At 43.2% G+C, this 12,718-nt stretch overlaps 1 pseudogene across 1 annotated transcript; it reads right to left on the reverse strand.

The window, feature by feature from the left end:
- Positions 1-10,908: 10,908 nt before the first annotated feature.
- Positions 10,909-11,563, reverse strand: LOC128582374 (ubiquitin-40S ribosomal protein S27a-like; annotated as a pseudogene). The gene has a single exon (XR_008379040.1). The product of XR_008379040.1 is annotated as a ubiquitin-40S ribosomal protein S27a-like (transcript).
- Between the last annotated feature and the right edge of the window lie 1,155 nt (positions 11,564-12,718).

The following is a 12,718-nucleotide window of genomic DNA, read 5'->3' on the forward strand; positions in this document are numbered from 1 at the left end:
GAGACTCTGTCTCACACACACAATAAAAGAAGAACTGTATTGCCCACACAGTGCATCACCCAAAATTGGGTCCTGAGAAACTTCTGAGTACTGCTCATGATTGTGTACCCATATTTTGGGAAATTCCTCATTTGTCCAAGATATCACAGAGTGCAAAGGGCAAAGCCAGGATTCAAACCACCACTTGCCAGGTTTCAAAGTCTTTCCATTGTGTTCTTTGCATTGTGCAATGTGGGCTTCGCCCTCAGCTAGTTTTGAAATTTGCTACCAATTGGCCATGTTTGCCTTCCCTTGGGAATATTCATCCTAGTGCACCCAAGAGGCTTAGTAATATTGTGACCTTTAATATCCCTGCTGGAAATGTGTCTGCATTTATCCCACAGTCTGGAGGAAGCCAGATTCCTGTGGGGCCTGGCGGGACTGTGCACCTTAAAATGTAACGCTGTGCTTCTCTTCCAGTCTCAGGGTGCATGACCCGTGTCAGCAGCTGGGCCACATTGCTGTCTCTTGTCCAACCTGTGGTCAAGTTCATGCTCCCATCCCCACCCTCGGTATGACAGCGATCTGTTTGAAATTAATGTACAATGTTTCACAGAAATGAGTCATCCAACTTCATACTGTACATAACAGTCCCAGGCTAGCTGAGCAGAGCAGAGAAGGGAACAATATGTGGATTGTGATTCTCTGGCCTCAAGTGGAGCGGCTCACACACTATGGCAAAGAGTTGTTGCCTCTCACTCCCCTCACACACGACGAGTTCATAGAAGGCAGACTATTGAATTTATCTGTTATCTCTATTGTCCAGCAAAATGCCTGGCCTGTAAGTGTGCCTAATAGATGTTTATTGAATGGTCACGTTTACTTGAGTTAAGAGTTACAGGAAGGTATGTATGAAATCAGTACATCAAAGAGGTATCTGAACCTTCATATTTATTGCAGAATTAGTCAGAATAGCCAAAATATAGCAGTGGACAAATGGATGAAGAAATGTGCTGTATATACACAACAAAATCTGACTCAGTTGTAAAGAAAAAGGAAATCCTGTCATTTTTAACAATAAGGATGTACCTAGAGGACATAATTCTAAGTGAAATAAGCCAGACACCAAAAGACAAATACTGAGTGGTTTCATTCACACGTAAAATCTAAAAAAGTTGAACTCACAGAAGTAGAGAGAAGAGCAGTGTTTTCCAGAGGCTGGGAGAGGAGGGGGGAGAAGGAGCTGGGGAGAGGTTGGTCAATTCAATGGATATAAATGTGCAGATAGATAGAAGAAATAAGTTCTGATATTCTATTGCACAGTAGAGTGTTAGTTAACAATAATATATTGTGGCTCAGCGTCTGTAGCTCAAGCGGCTTAAGTGCCAGCCACATACACCAGAGCTGGTGGGTTCGAATCCAGCCCAGGCCTGCCAAACAACAATGACAACTACAACCAAAAAAAAGCTGGGCATTGTGGTGGGCACCTGTAGTCCAGCTACTTGGGAGGCTGAGGCAAGAGAATTGCTTAAGCCCAGGAGTTGGAGTTGCTGTGAGCTGTGATGCCACAGCACTCTACCCAGGGTGACAGCTTGAGGCTCTGTCTCAAAAAAAAACCAAAACGCAATAACATATTGTATTGGATATTTTAAAATAGCTAGGAGAAAAGATTCTGCATGTTTCCACCACAAAGAAATAATAGATGTTTGAGGTAATAGATTTGCTAATTACCCTGACTTGATAATAAAAATGTATGTACATAACAAAATATCTCACTATATAAGCCTGGTGTGGTGGGTCACACCTGTAATCCTAACACTCTGGGAGGGTGAGGTGGGTGGATTGCTAACCTGAGTAAGAGTGAGACCCCCACCTCCACTAAAAATAGAAAAATTAGCCAGGCATGGCGGCACATGGCCTATAATCCCAGCCACTTGGGAAGCTGAGGCAAGAGGATTGCTTGAGCTCAGGAGTCTGAGGTTGCTATGAGCCAAGACTTCACAGCACTCAACCCCAGGATGACAGAGTGAGATCCTGTCTCAAAAAAAAAAAAAAAATCTCATTGTACCCCATAAATATGTACAATTATTACATGTCAATTTAAAATAAAACAGGCTGGGTGAAATAGTTCACATTTATAATCCTGGTATTCTGAGAGGCTGAGACAGAAGGATCACTTAAGGTCAGGAGTTGGAGACCAGCCTGAGCAAGAAAGAAACCACATCTCTACTAAAAATAGAAAACTTAGCTGGGTGTGATGGTGCGTGCTTGTAGTCCCAGCTACTTGGGAGGCTGAGGGAAGAGAATCACCTAAGCCCAAGAGTTTGAAGTTGCTGTGAGCTGTGATGCCACGCACTCTACCAGGATGACGAAGTGAGACTCTGTCTCAAATAAATAAATAGATAAATAAAATAAAAATAAAGCGCACAGTAAAATTAAAATGGTGCTTGAACTTAATAAAATTGTAATGCCCTTTTGTTGTTTTGTCTACGACCGTCATTCCTCTTTACTTGGTAACAATGTTTTGATTTTCTTTTTTAATGAGACACCAAAAGTATTAGTCCTTTTTCTTCCCCTTCCATCTTCCAAGAGTGGACACATGACCCCAGACTCACCAAATAGAGTCACTGTGGTAGTTTTAGAGATAAGCATGTAACCCAGTTTGTGCTATTGAAAGTTAGAATCCAAATGGGAGCAGAGGAGGTCAAACTCTCCCTCTTTGCTGACGACATGATCTTATACTTAGAGAACCCCAAAGACTCAACCACAAGACTCCTAGAAGTCATCAAAAAATACAGTAATGTTTCAGGATATAAAATCAATGTTCACAAGTCAGTAGCCTTTGTATACACCAATAACAGTCAAGATGAGAAGCTAATTAAGGACACAACTCCCTTCACCATAGTTTCAAAGAAAATGAAATACCTAGGAATATACCTAACGAAGGAGGTGAAGGACCTCTATAAAGAAAACTATGAAATCCTCAGAAAGGAAATAGCAGAGGATATTAACAAATGGAAGAACATACCATGCTCATGGATGGGAAGAATCAACATTGTTAAAATGTCTATACTTCCCAAAGCTATCTACCTATTCAATGCCATTCCTATCAAAGTACCTACATCGTACTTTCAAGATTTGGAAAAAATGATTCTGCGTTTTGTATGGAACCGGAAAAAACCCCGTATAGCTAAGGCAGTTCTTAGTAACAAAAATAAAGCTGGGGGCGTCAACATACCAGATTTTAGTCTGTACTACAAAGCCATAGTGCTCAAGACAGCATGGTACTGGCACAAAAACAGAGACATAGACACTTGGAATCGAATTGAACACCAAGAAATGAAACTAACATCTTACAACCACCTAATCTTTGATAAACCAAACAAGAACTTACCTTGGGGGAAAGACTCCCTATTCAATAAATGGTGTTGGGAGAACTGGATGTCTACATGTAAAAGACTGAAACTAGACCCACACCTTTCCCCACTCACAAAAATTGATTCAAGATGGATAAAGGACTTAAATTTAAGGCATGAAACAATAAAAATCCTCAAAGAAAGCATAGGAAAAACACTGGAAGATATTGGCCTGGGGGAAGACTTCATGAAGAAGACTGCCATGGCAATTGCAACAACATCAAAAATAAACAAATGGGACTTCATTAAACTGAAAAGCTTCTGTACAGCTAAGGACACAATAACCAAAGCAAAGAGACAACCTACACAATGGGAAAGGATATTTGCATATTTTCAATCAGACAAAAGCTTGATAACCAGGATCTATAGAGAACTCAAATTAATCCACATGAAAAAAGCCAACAATCCCTTATATCAATGGGCAAGAGACATGAATAGAACTTTCTCTAAAGATGACAGACGAATGGCTAACAAACATATGAAAAAATGTTCATCATCTCTATATATTAGAGAAATGCAAATCAAAACAACCCTCAGATATCATCTAACCCCAGTGAGAATGGCCCACATCACAAAATCTCAAAACTGCAGATGCTGGCGTGGATGTGGAGAGAAGGGAACACTTTTACACTGCTGGTGGGACTGCAAACTAGTACAACCTTTCTGGAAGGAAGTATGGAGAAACCTCAAAGCACTCAACCTAGACCTCCCATTCGATCCTGCAATCCCATTACTGGGCATCTACCCAGAAGGAAAAAAATCCTTTTATCATAAGGACACTTGTACTAGACTGTTTATGGCAGCTCAATTTACCATTGCCAAAATGTGGAAACAGCCTAAATGCCCACCAACCCAGGAATGGATTAACAAGCTGTGGTATATGTATACCATGGAATACTATTCAGCTATTAAAAAAAATGGAGACTTTACATCCTTCGTATTAACCTGGATGGAAGTGGAAGACATTATTCTTAGTAAAGCATCACAAGAATGGAGAAGCATGAATCCTATGTACTCAATCTTGATATGAGGACAATTAATGACAATTAAGTTTATGGGGGGGGAAGCAGAAAGAGGGATGGAGGGAGGAGGGTGGGGCCTTAGTGTGTGTCACACTTTATGGGGGCAAGACATGATTGCAAGAGGGACTTTACCTAACAATTGCAATCAGTGTAACTGGTTTATTGTACCCTCAATGAATCCCCAACAATAAAAAAAAAAAAAAAAGGAAAAAAAAAAAAAAAAAAGAAAGTTAGGATCAAGAATCAATATGGAGCCAGGCGCAGTGGCTCACACCTGTATTCCTAGCACTATGGGAGGTTGAGGTGGGAGGATCACTTGAGGCCAGGAGTTTGAGACCTGCCTCTACGAAAAAAATAAAATAAATTTTCTGGGCATGGTGGCATGTGTCTAGTTCCAGCTACTTGGGAGAATCCTTTGAGCCCAGGAATTTGAGGCAGCAGTGAGCTCTGATCTAGCCCTTGCACTCTAGCATGGGTAACAAGGTGAGACTCCACCTTTTATTTTTATTATTATTATTATTTTTTTTTGTAGAGACAGAGTCTCACTGTACCACCCTCAGGTAGAGTGCCGTGGCGTCACTCGCTCACAGCAACCTCTATTTTGGGCTTACGCGATTCTCTTGCCTCAGCCTCCCCAGCAGCTAGGACTACAGGCGCCCGCCACAACGCCCAGCTATTTTTTTGTTGCAGTTTGGCCGGGGCTGGGTTTGAACCCGGCACCCTCGGCATATGGGGCCGGCGCCCTACTCACTGAGCCACAGACGCTGCCCGAGACTCCACCTTTTAAAAAGAAAAAAGGGGTGGCGCCTGTGGCTCAGTGAGTAGGGCGCCGGCCCCATATGGCCACAGGCGCTGCCCAAGACTCCACCTTTTAAAAAGAAAAAAGGGGGGCGGCCCCTGTGGCTCAAGGAGTAGGGCGCTGGTCCCATATGCCAGAGGTGGCGGGTTCAAACCCAGCCCCGGCCAAAAAACCACAAAAAAAAAAAAAGAAAAGAAAAAAGGGGTGGCGCCTGTGGCTCAGTGAGTAGGGCGCCAGCCCCATATGCGGAGGGTGGCAGGTTCAAACCCAGCCCCGGCCAAACTGCAACAAAAAAATAGCTGGGCGTTGTGGCGGGCGCCTGTAGTCCCAGCTACTCCGGAGGCTGAGGCAGGAGAATCGCTTAAGCCCAGGAGTTGGAGGTTGCTGTGAGCTGTTGAGGTCACGGCACTCTACCGAGGGCCATAAAGTGAGACTCTGTCTCTACAAAAAAAAAAAAAAAAAAAAGAATTGAATCAATAGCTTGTTTCCAGACTATGTTAAATGAAAGTTAGTTACAGGAGGCTATTGGTTGGGGCTGAGCTCTGCTCTAGGTCTGAGGGATCAAACCCAAATGGAGTTACTTATACTGAAGTTCCACCAAGCCAAAACTAAGTTGTTTATCCGAGTTTCTAAGAAAGCAGGAGAGAGGGCGGTGCCTGTGGCTCAGTGAGTAGGGCACCAGCCCTATATACCGAGGGTGGTGGGTTCTAACCCAGCCCCGGCCAAACTGCAAAAAAAATTGCCGGGCATTGTGGCAGATGCCTGTAGTCCCAGCTACTCGGGAGGCTGAGGCAAGAGAATTGCCTAAGCCCAAGAGCTGGAGGAAGCTGTGAGCTGTGATGCCATAGCACCCTACCAATGGCGACAAAGTGAGACTCTGTCTCTAAAAAAAAAAGAAAGAAAAAGAAAGCAGGAGAGAGATAAGAGCCAAATTCCTAAATAGGCCAGTTTTAAGAGACATGATAAGGAAGTCCTCTCTGATTTCACATTTACAAGGGAAGTAACTTTGAAATGACTAACCTGCCTTTTGTTCTCTGTTTCTGCTTTCTTCAGCCCTTTTTTGCCTATGAAGCCAACTTCCTCTACTCACCAATTATAGAGAATGCTATATTCTGTCAATTCTAGAATTGTAAATAAATGCCAATTAAGATCTTTAAATTTATTATAATTTTGTCTTTTAACAGCTGGGAGAATATAAGCGCAAAGGTGCTGATGGTCATCTCAACTCACAGAGAGAAACTGTGCAAATGAAGTCACCACAAAAATGAAATCAAGACACACAGAGAAAGATTCTACAGAACTGGGGCACCTGGACCCAATTGTCTCAAATCTCTCCTTATAAATGTTTAGTTATGTGCCACCAAAGGTCTCATCTTTAAACTACTGGTTCACAGATGCCAGTCTAGGATGGAAATAATGTAATTATCAATTTAATTTATATTCCTTAAGAAAAATAATGTAATTAACAATTTAATTTACAAGACTTTTTATACTGATGTTATAACTTTCCTGATTTGGGGTATTAAAGTATGAATTGATGGCGATCGTAGACAGCAATTTAAAAATTGTTCTTAAAACCTAGCTGAACAACAGCAAGACCCATCTCTAAAAATTGCTAGGCATTGTGGCAGGTGCCTGTAGTCCCTACTCAGAAAGCCGAGGCCACGGGATCGCTTAAACCCAGGAGTCTGAGGTTGCTGTGGGCTATGAAGCCACCCCCGTCTACCAAGGGTGACAAAATGAGACTCTATCTCCCCCCCTAAAAAATTGTTCTTAATAGAAAATTAGAAAGTTAGCTCGGGCGGCGCCTGTGGCTCAGCGAGTAGGGCGCTGGCCCCACATGCCGAGGGTGGCGGGTTCAAACCCAGCCCCGGTCAAACTGCAACAACAAAAAAAAAAAAAAAAAAGAAAGTTAGCTCAAAATAGAAAGTTGGTGATACCTTTAGATTGGGGTTTATCTAAACCTTGGGGTTTATCAAAAGCTAGATTGGGGTTTATCATCCCTCCATTTGTAACAAAAATATTTTATTTTAAAAAATAAAAATATGTGAGAGACTATGTGAAATAAAAGTCTACTATAGACCATGTATGTAAAATACTATATTTGGACATACCAAAAAAAAAGTAATAAAATTGTGGTCATTTTATTTCTTAGTTTATTTATACTTCATCTGATTCCAGAAAGGATTTAAGGAAACTCACTAGATTCCTTTGATCTAGTGCCCTGGATAGACTCCTCATTCATAGGGTCTTGAATGGGACAATAGGAAAAGAAGTCAGAGAGGCCTCTTCTCCTGCCTCCTGTGGGCCGACCACTGATGCAAGAGACGACTTGATCTGCTGCCTCCACCTCACCCCTGGCCCTGTGCTAGGGGATATAGACAGCGTGTCAGCAGAAACAAGTGAAGGCCCCAGTGGAGGGCCTTTCCTGGGCTGCTGGCTCCAGGTGATGCTACATCCTACCTGCAGCAAGGGCTGATGGGGTAGGGTGAAGGGGTGCAGGGAGCATGTCAGCAGGGAACAGAATGAAGGCAGGAGAAAGAAAGACCCACTAGAGGAAGAACCATGGGGCAGATCACTAAGTGGTGAGGAGACGAATGAGAGAAAGTAAAAAAAAGCCCTTAAAAATACTGGAATTTAACTTTTGGGAGGAGGAAGAGGATTGATGTTTGTTTAGGCATTTGCCCCAGGGGAATGTTTACTCATGGTTTAATAGCCTGAAAGAGTTAGTGTTAGAGTAGAAAGCCTACCCCCAGGCAGAGGTGAGCACGTGGATGCCTGGCATGTGCTGGGAGGGTGTGCCTGAGACAGATGGTGGTACCTCAGATGTGCAGATGACACTCACGACACAGAGACTCTGACTTGTCCAGTTGTGATGGCAGATTTGTCCCACACCACGCTGTCCTACTTTCTAGATCCTTGCTTTCGAAATGGCTGCTTAGGTTTAGGGGTGTTTTCTGTGGCCACGGAAAAAGTGACTCTCATTGGCTTACTCATGACTAGACTCAGTGTGGTTTGGATGCTACGCTGCCTTGGACCTATGCTGAGTTAGACTGTAGCATGTTGAGACCATAAATTGGGGAACCAATTTTGCGTGTGTGTGTGTGTGTGTGTGTGTGAACACATTTGAATACCCAGGTACGTACCCTTCGATCTGAAAGATGCAGCTGCTGGAAACAGACAGGCTCTTTCTTGCCTCAGAGCTCTAGGGCTTGCTTCTCCTGTCTGGAATCTTCATTCCTATTTGTTGTTGTTGTTGTTGTTGTTTTGGAGACAAGAGTCTCACTTTCTTGCCACTGGTAGAGTGCTGTGGCGTAATAGCTCACAATAACCTCAAACTCCTGGACTCAAGTAATCCTCTTACCTCAGCCTCTTGAGTAGCTGGGACTAGAGGCGCCTGCCACAACACTCGGTTATTTTTTAGAGACAGGGTCTTGCTCTTGCTCAGCAAGAACTCATGAGCTGAAGCGATCCACCTCCCTTTGGCCTCCCAGAGTGCCAGGATTACAGGCATGGGCCACCATGCCCACCCTTTTGTTGTAAGCCTTTCTTCTTTTTATTCTGTACATCCCAGCCCAAATATCACCTCAGATAAATCTTCCCTAATTGTCCCATCTCAAAATTCTCTGAACATTTCCTATCTCAGCACCTCTTCTCAGATACTAATTTTTAAAAATATATTTGTGTATTAACTTATTTTATTCTTTGTCTCTTCTTCCAAATCCCTACAAAAAGGTAAGAACCAAGTCTCTCTGGTCCTCCCACCCTCTCCCCTCCTCTCAACACAGGGGCTGCTTCAACTATTTGTCAGATGAATAAATAAATTAACTGTTCTGTGCTACTACTATGATCCCTTTTTACCTACAGAATATACCTGTCACCAGATGTCTTTGTTTTTCCACACCAACAGCTAGTTCTCTAACTTTCCAGTCACTAACTGAGGGTCCAACAATTCCCTTCAGTTCTGACACTAACTACTTGGAGTTATGGTCAGACCCCCCCAGAGTAAAGAGCCCACAAAACTGCCCCCATCTCAGACGACAGCACAAGTCTAGGCCTCCTGTGCTTTGGACTGACTAGCATTGTTTTGTAAAATTTTGTAAAGAACTGAAAGGCACCAGGAAAGACCCCTTCCTTATCCAATGTTGATCTTTAGAGATTAACTCTCTCTTTTTTTTTTTTTTTGAGACAGAGTCTCACTTCACTCTTTTAAATTGGAAAGGAAATGAAAACCAGCTATGAAGAAAAGAAAACAAATGAATTAATTCATGGTAACTCTCTCTTTTGTTTTCTTTTTTTTTTCCTTGAAATAGAGTCTCACTCTGTTGCCCCGGGTAGAGTGCAAAGGCATCATAGCTCACAGCAACCTCCAACTCTTGGGCTCAAGCAATCACAAGGAGCTGGGACTACAGGAACTCATCACTATGCTCAGGTAGTTTTTCTTTCTTTCTTTCTTTTTTTTTTTTTTTGAGACAGAGTCTCACTTCACTTTATTGCCCCCAGTAGAGTGCTGTAGCATCACAGTTCACAGCAACCTCAAACTCCTGTGCTCAAGTGATCCTCTTGCCTCAGCCTCCTCAGTAGTTGGGACTATAGGTGCCTGCCACAACTCCCGGCTGTTTTTAGGGACAGGGTCTCGCTCTTGCTCAGGTCTCAACTCCTGAGCTCAAGCAATCCACCCACCTCAGCCTTTCAGAGTGCTGGGATTATAGGCATGAGCCACTGCATCAGTGGGTAATTCATTGTAACTCTTAAACCAGCTTTGTATTGAAGATGTTATAATACTATTAAATGTCTTCTTCTTACATAAACAAGAAAACCATGAATTAATTCATTTCATCCCATTTCTCTGGGAAATGTGTCCTAGAATAGCCTAGAATAGTCTATGTGTCCTAGAATAGCCATTCTCAGCTTTTCCCTTGAGTAAACTCTTGAAAACAAGATGCTGACCCTTTCAACTATTTCAGGTTGATATTACAAAGGATGCAAATGCACCTCCAGAGGAGAGGACATGTAGGGTGGGGGACAGAAGGGTTCAGAACACAGGGCCCTCTGTCCCTGTAGAGTTGGGATGTCCACTCTCCAGGCATGTGGATGAATTCACCAACCTGGCAGCTCTTCCACACACTTCTTTTTTTTTTTTGAGACAGAGTCTCAAGCTGTCGCCCTGGGTAGAGCGCTGTGCTGTGGCATCATAGCTCACAGCAATCTTTAACTTGTGGGCTCAAGTGATCCGCTTGCCTCAGCTTTTCTATTTTTAGTAGAAACAGGAGTCTTGCTTTTGCTCAGGCTGGTCTTGAACTCATGAGCTCAAGCTATTCACCCTCCTTGGCCTCCCAGAGTGTTAGGATTACAGGTGTGAGCCACTGCACCCCCAACCCCTTCTTTTAGGGTTTTTATGAAGGTCCCATTATTTAGGCATGATTGAATGAGTCAATGGCCCTTGGCGATTAACTTGATTTCCAGCTCTTTTTCCTTCCCTGAAGGTAGGGGGGAGAGTGAAATTTCCAACCTTCTAATCATAGGGTTGGATCCATACTGAAGCTATCTAGGGGCTTACCACATGAAGTTAGGTATGACTGAAATTCAGGGACTTGCTATGAATAACAGAAGATGATCCTATCACCCCTATCACTCAGGGAGTGGGAGGGTTTTAGAAGCTCCATGCCAGAGGACAACCAAATATATATATTTCTTTTAGTTCATGTCTTTCATTAACTCATACACAATTACTTGTCTTCTGGTTTGTTGAAGCAGTAAGTAAGACAACATTTGCCACAATAATGTCTATCAAAGTGGCTGGCCATAAAAACTCCAGCACCACACTCATCTGAAGGACACTCTCGACGAAAGGGACTAATTTTGCCATTCTCAGCCACCTTATAGTATTTCAGGACAGCCAGCATAACCTTCTTTCTCTTATGCTTATCCTTCTTGGGAGTGGTGTAAGACTTCTTCCTTCTTCCTAACAGCACCACCGCGAGATGTGATGAAGAGTGGACTCCTTTTGAATGTTGTAGTCAGACAAGCACGGCCATCTTCCAGTTGTTTGCCAGCACAAATGAGTCTTTGCTGATCAGAAGAATTCCTTCCTTATCCTGGATCTTGGCCTTCACATTTTCTATCGTATCCAAGGGTCCCACCTCGAGAGTGATGGTCATCCCCATAAGGGTTTTTATGAAAATCTGCATCTTGGTGCAGATGGCGGATCAGAAAGGCTGTATTTTTCTTATTAGGTCACAATATCACACTCTGAATTCATTTCCTGGGTCTTTAACAGAAATGAGCTTGACACTATTGTATTGGGAACTTACTGTTCTCATATAGATTTCCAAATTATGGGAGACCACGTTTGGCTATTTGACAGGGCTTCTGCTCTACTTTTTCCTCAAAGTATCCTAAAGGTGGATAGAAGAGGTTGGGATGTTACACATTATTACTGATTTTGATCCTTTGGGAAAGAAATTCGATCCTCCATTTGAAGAGGAGCAATTCTGCCTAGAGAGTCCCTGGACACTCTTTACTTTTTCTCTTGCTTTAGGACGTGTGCCAATGCTACATGTCCAGTGAAGGAGCACAGGGAACTTCACCCCAGAATACGGCTCCCTGGTACCATGAGTATTTTAAGTTAAAGCCCCTTAGGGATCAGCAGATGCTGGAAGAGTCGCCTACAAGGTAAAGTTGACTACACCTGCTCTCTTATTTAAAAAGTGTTGTAGGCTTTATTTTTTCCCATGTTTTGTTTTACATTATATTCACTTGAGACAGGAGCATGGCCGGCACAGTGTTCAATTGGTTACTTACATTTTACTTACTGGTATTCTGTTTTTTGTTTGTTTGTTTGTTTGTTTTTTGTTGCTGTTTGACTGGGGCCAGGTTTGAACCAGCCACCCTTGGAACATGGGGCCAGTGCCCTACTCCCTGAGCCACAGGCACTGCCCTACTTATTGGTATTCTATCTCATTTACAAAGAAATCCCTTGAGATAGTTTATTATAGTTTTCTGTTGCAATGTAACAAATGAGCACACATTTAGCAAACGTATTATCTCATCTTTCTTTTTTTTTTTAATTTTTTTTTTTTTTTGGTAGAGACAGAGTCTCACTTTATGGCCCTGGGTAGAGTGCTGTGGCATCACACAGCTCACAGCAACCTCCAACTCCTGGGCTTATGTGATTCTCTTGCCTCAACCTCCCGAGCAGCTGGGACTACAGGCGCCCGCCACAATGCCCGGCTATTTTTTTGTTGCAGTTCGGCCGGGGCCGGGTTTGAACCCGCCACCCTCGGTATATGGGGCCGGCGCCTTACCGACTGAACCACAGGTGCCGCCCGGACTCTGGATCCTCTGCTCAGGTTTTATATGGCTCCCTCCAGGTGTGGGCCCAAACTCATCCACATTGTTGGCAGGGTTCATTTCTGTGTGGCCATATGACTATGGTCCTCGTTTTTTTGCTAGCCGTTCATCGTGGACCTCTCTCAGGCAGTTCACACCCTAGTTCTGTG

Source organism: Nycticebus coucang, chromosome 3 (assembly GCF_027406575.1).
Source record: "Nycticebus coucang isolate mNycCou1 chromosome 3, mNycCou1.pri, whole genome shotgun sequence".
NCBI classification, from domain to species: Eukaryota; Metazoa; Chordata; class Mammalia; order Primates; family Lorisidae; genus Nycticebus; species Nycticebus coucang.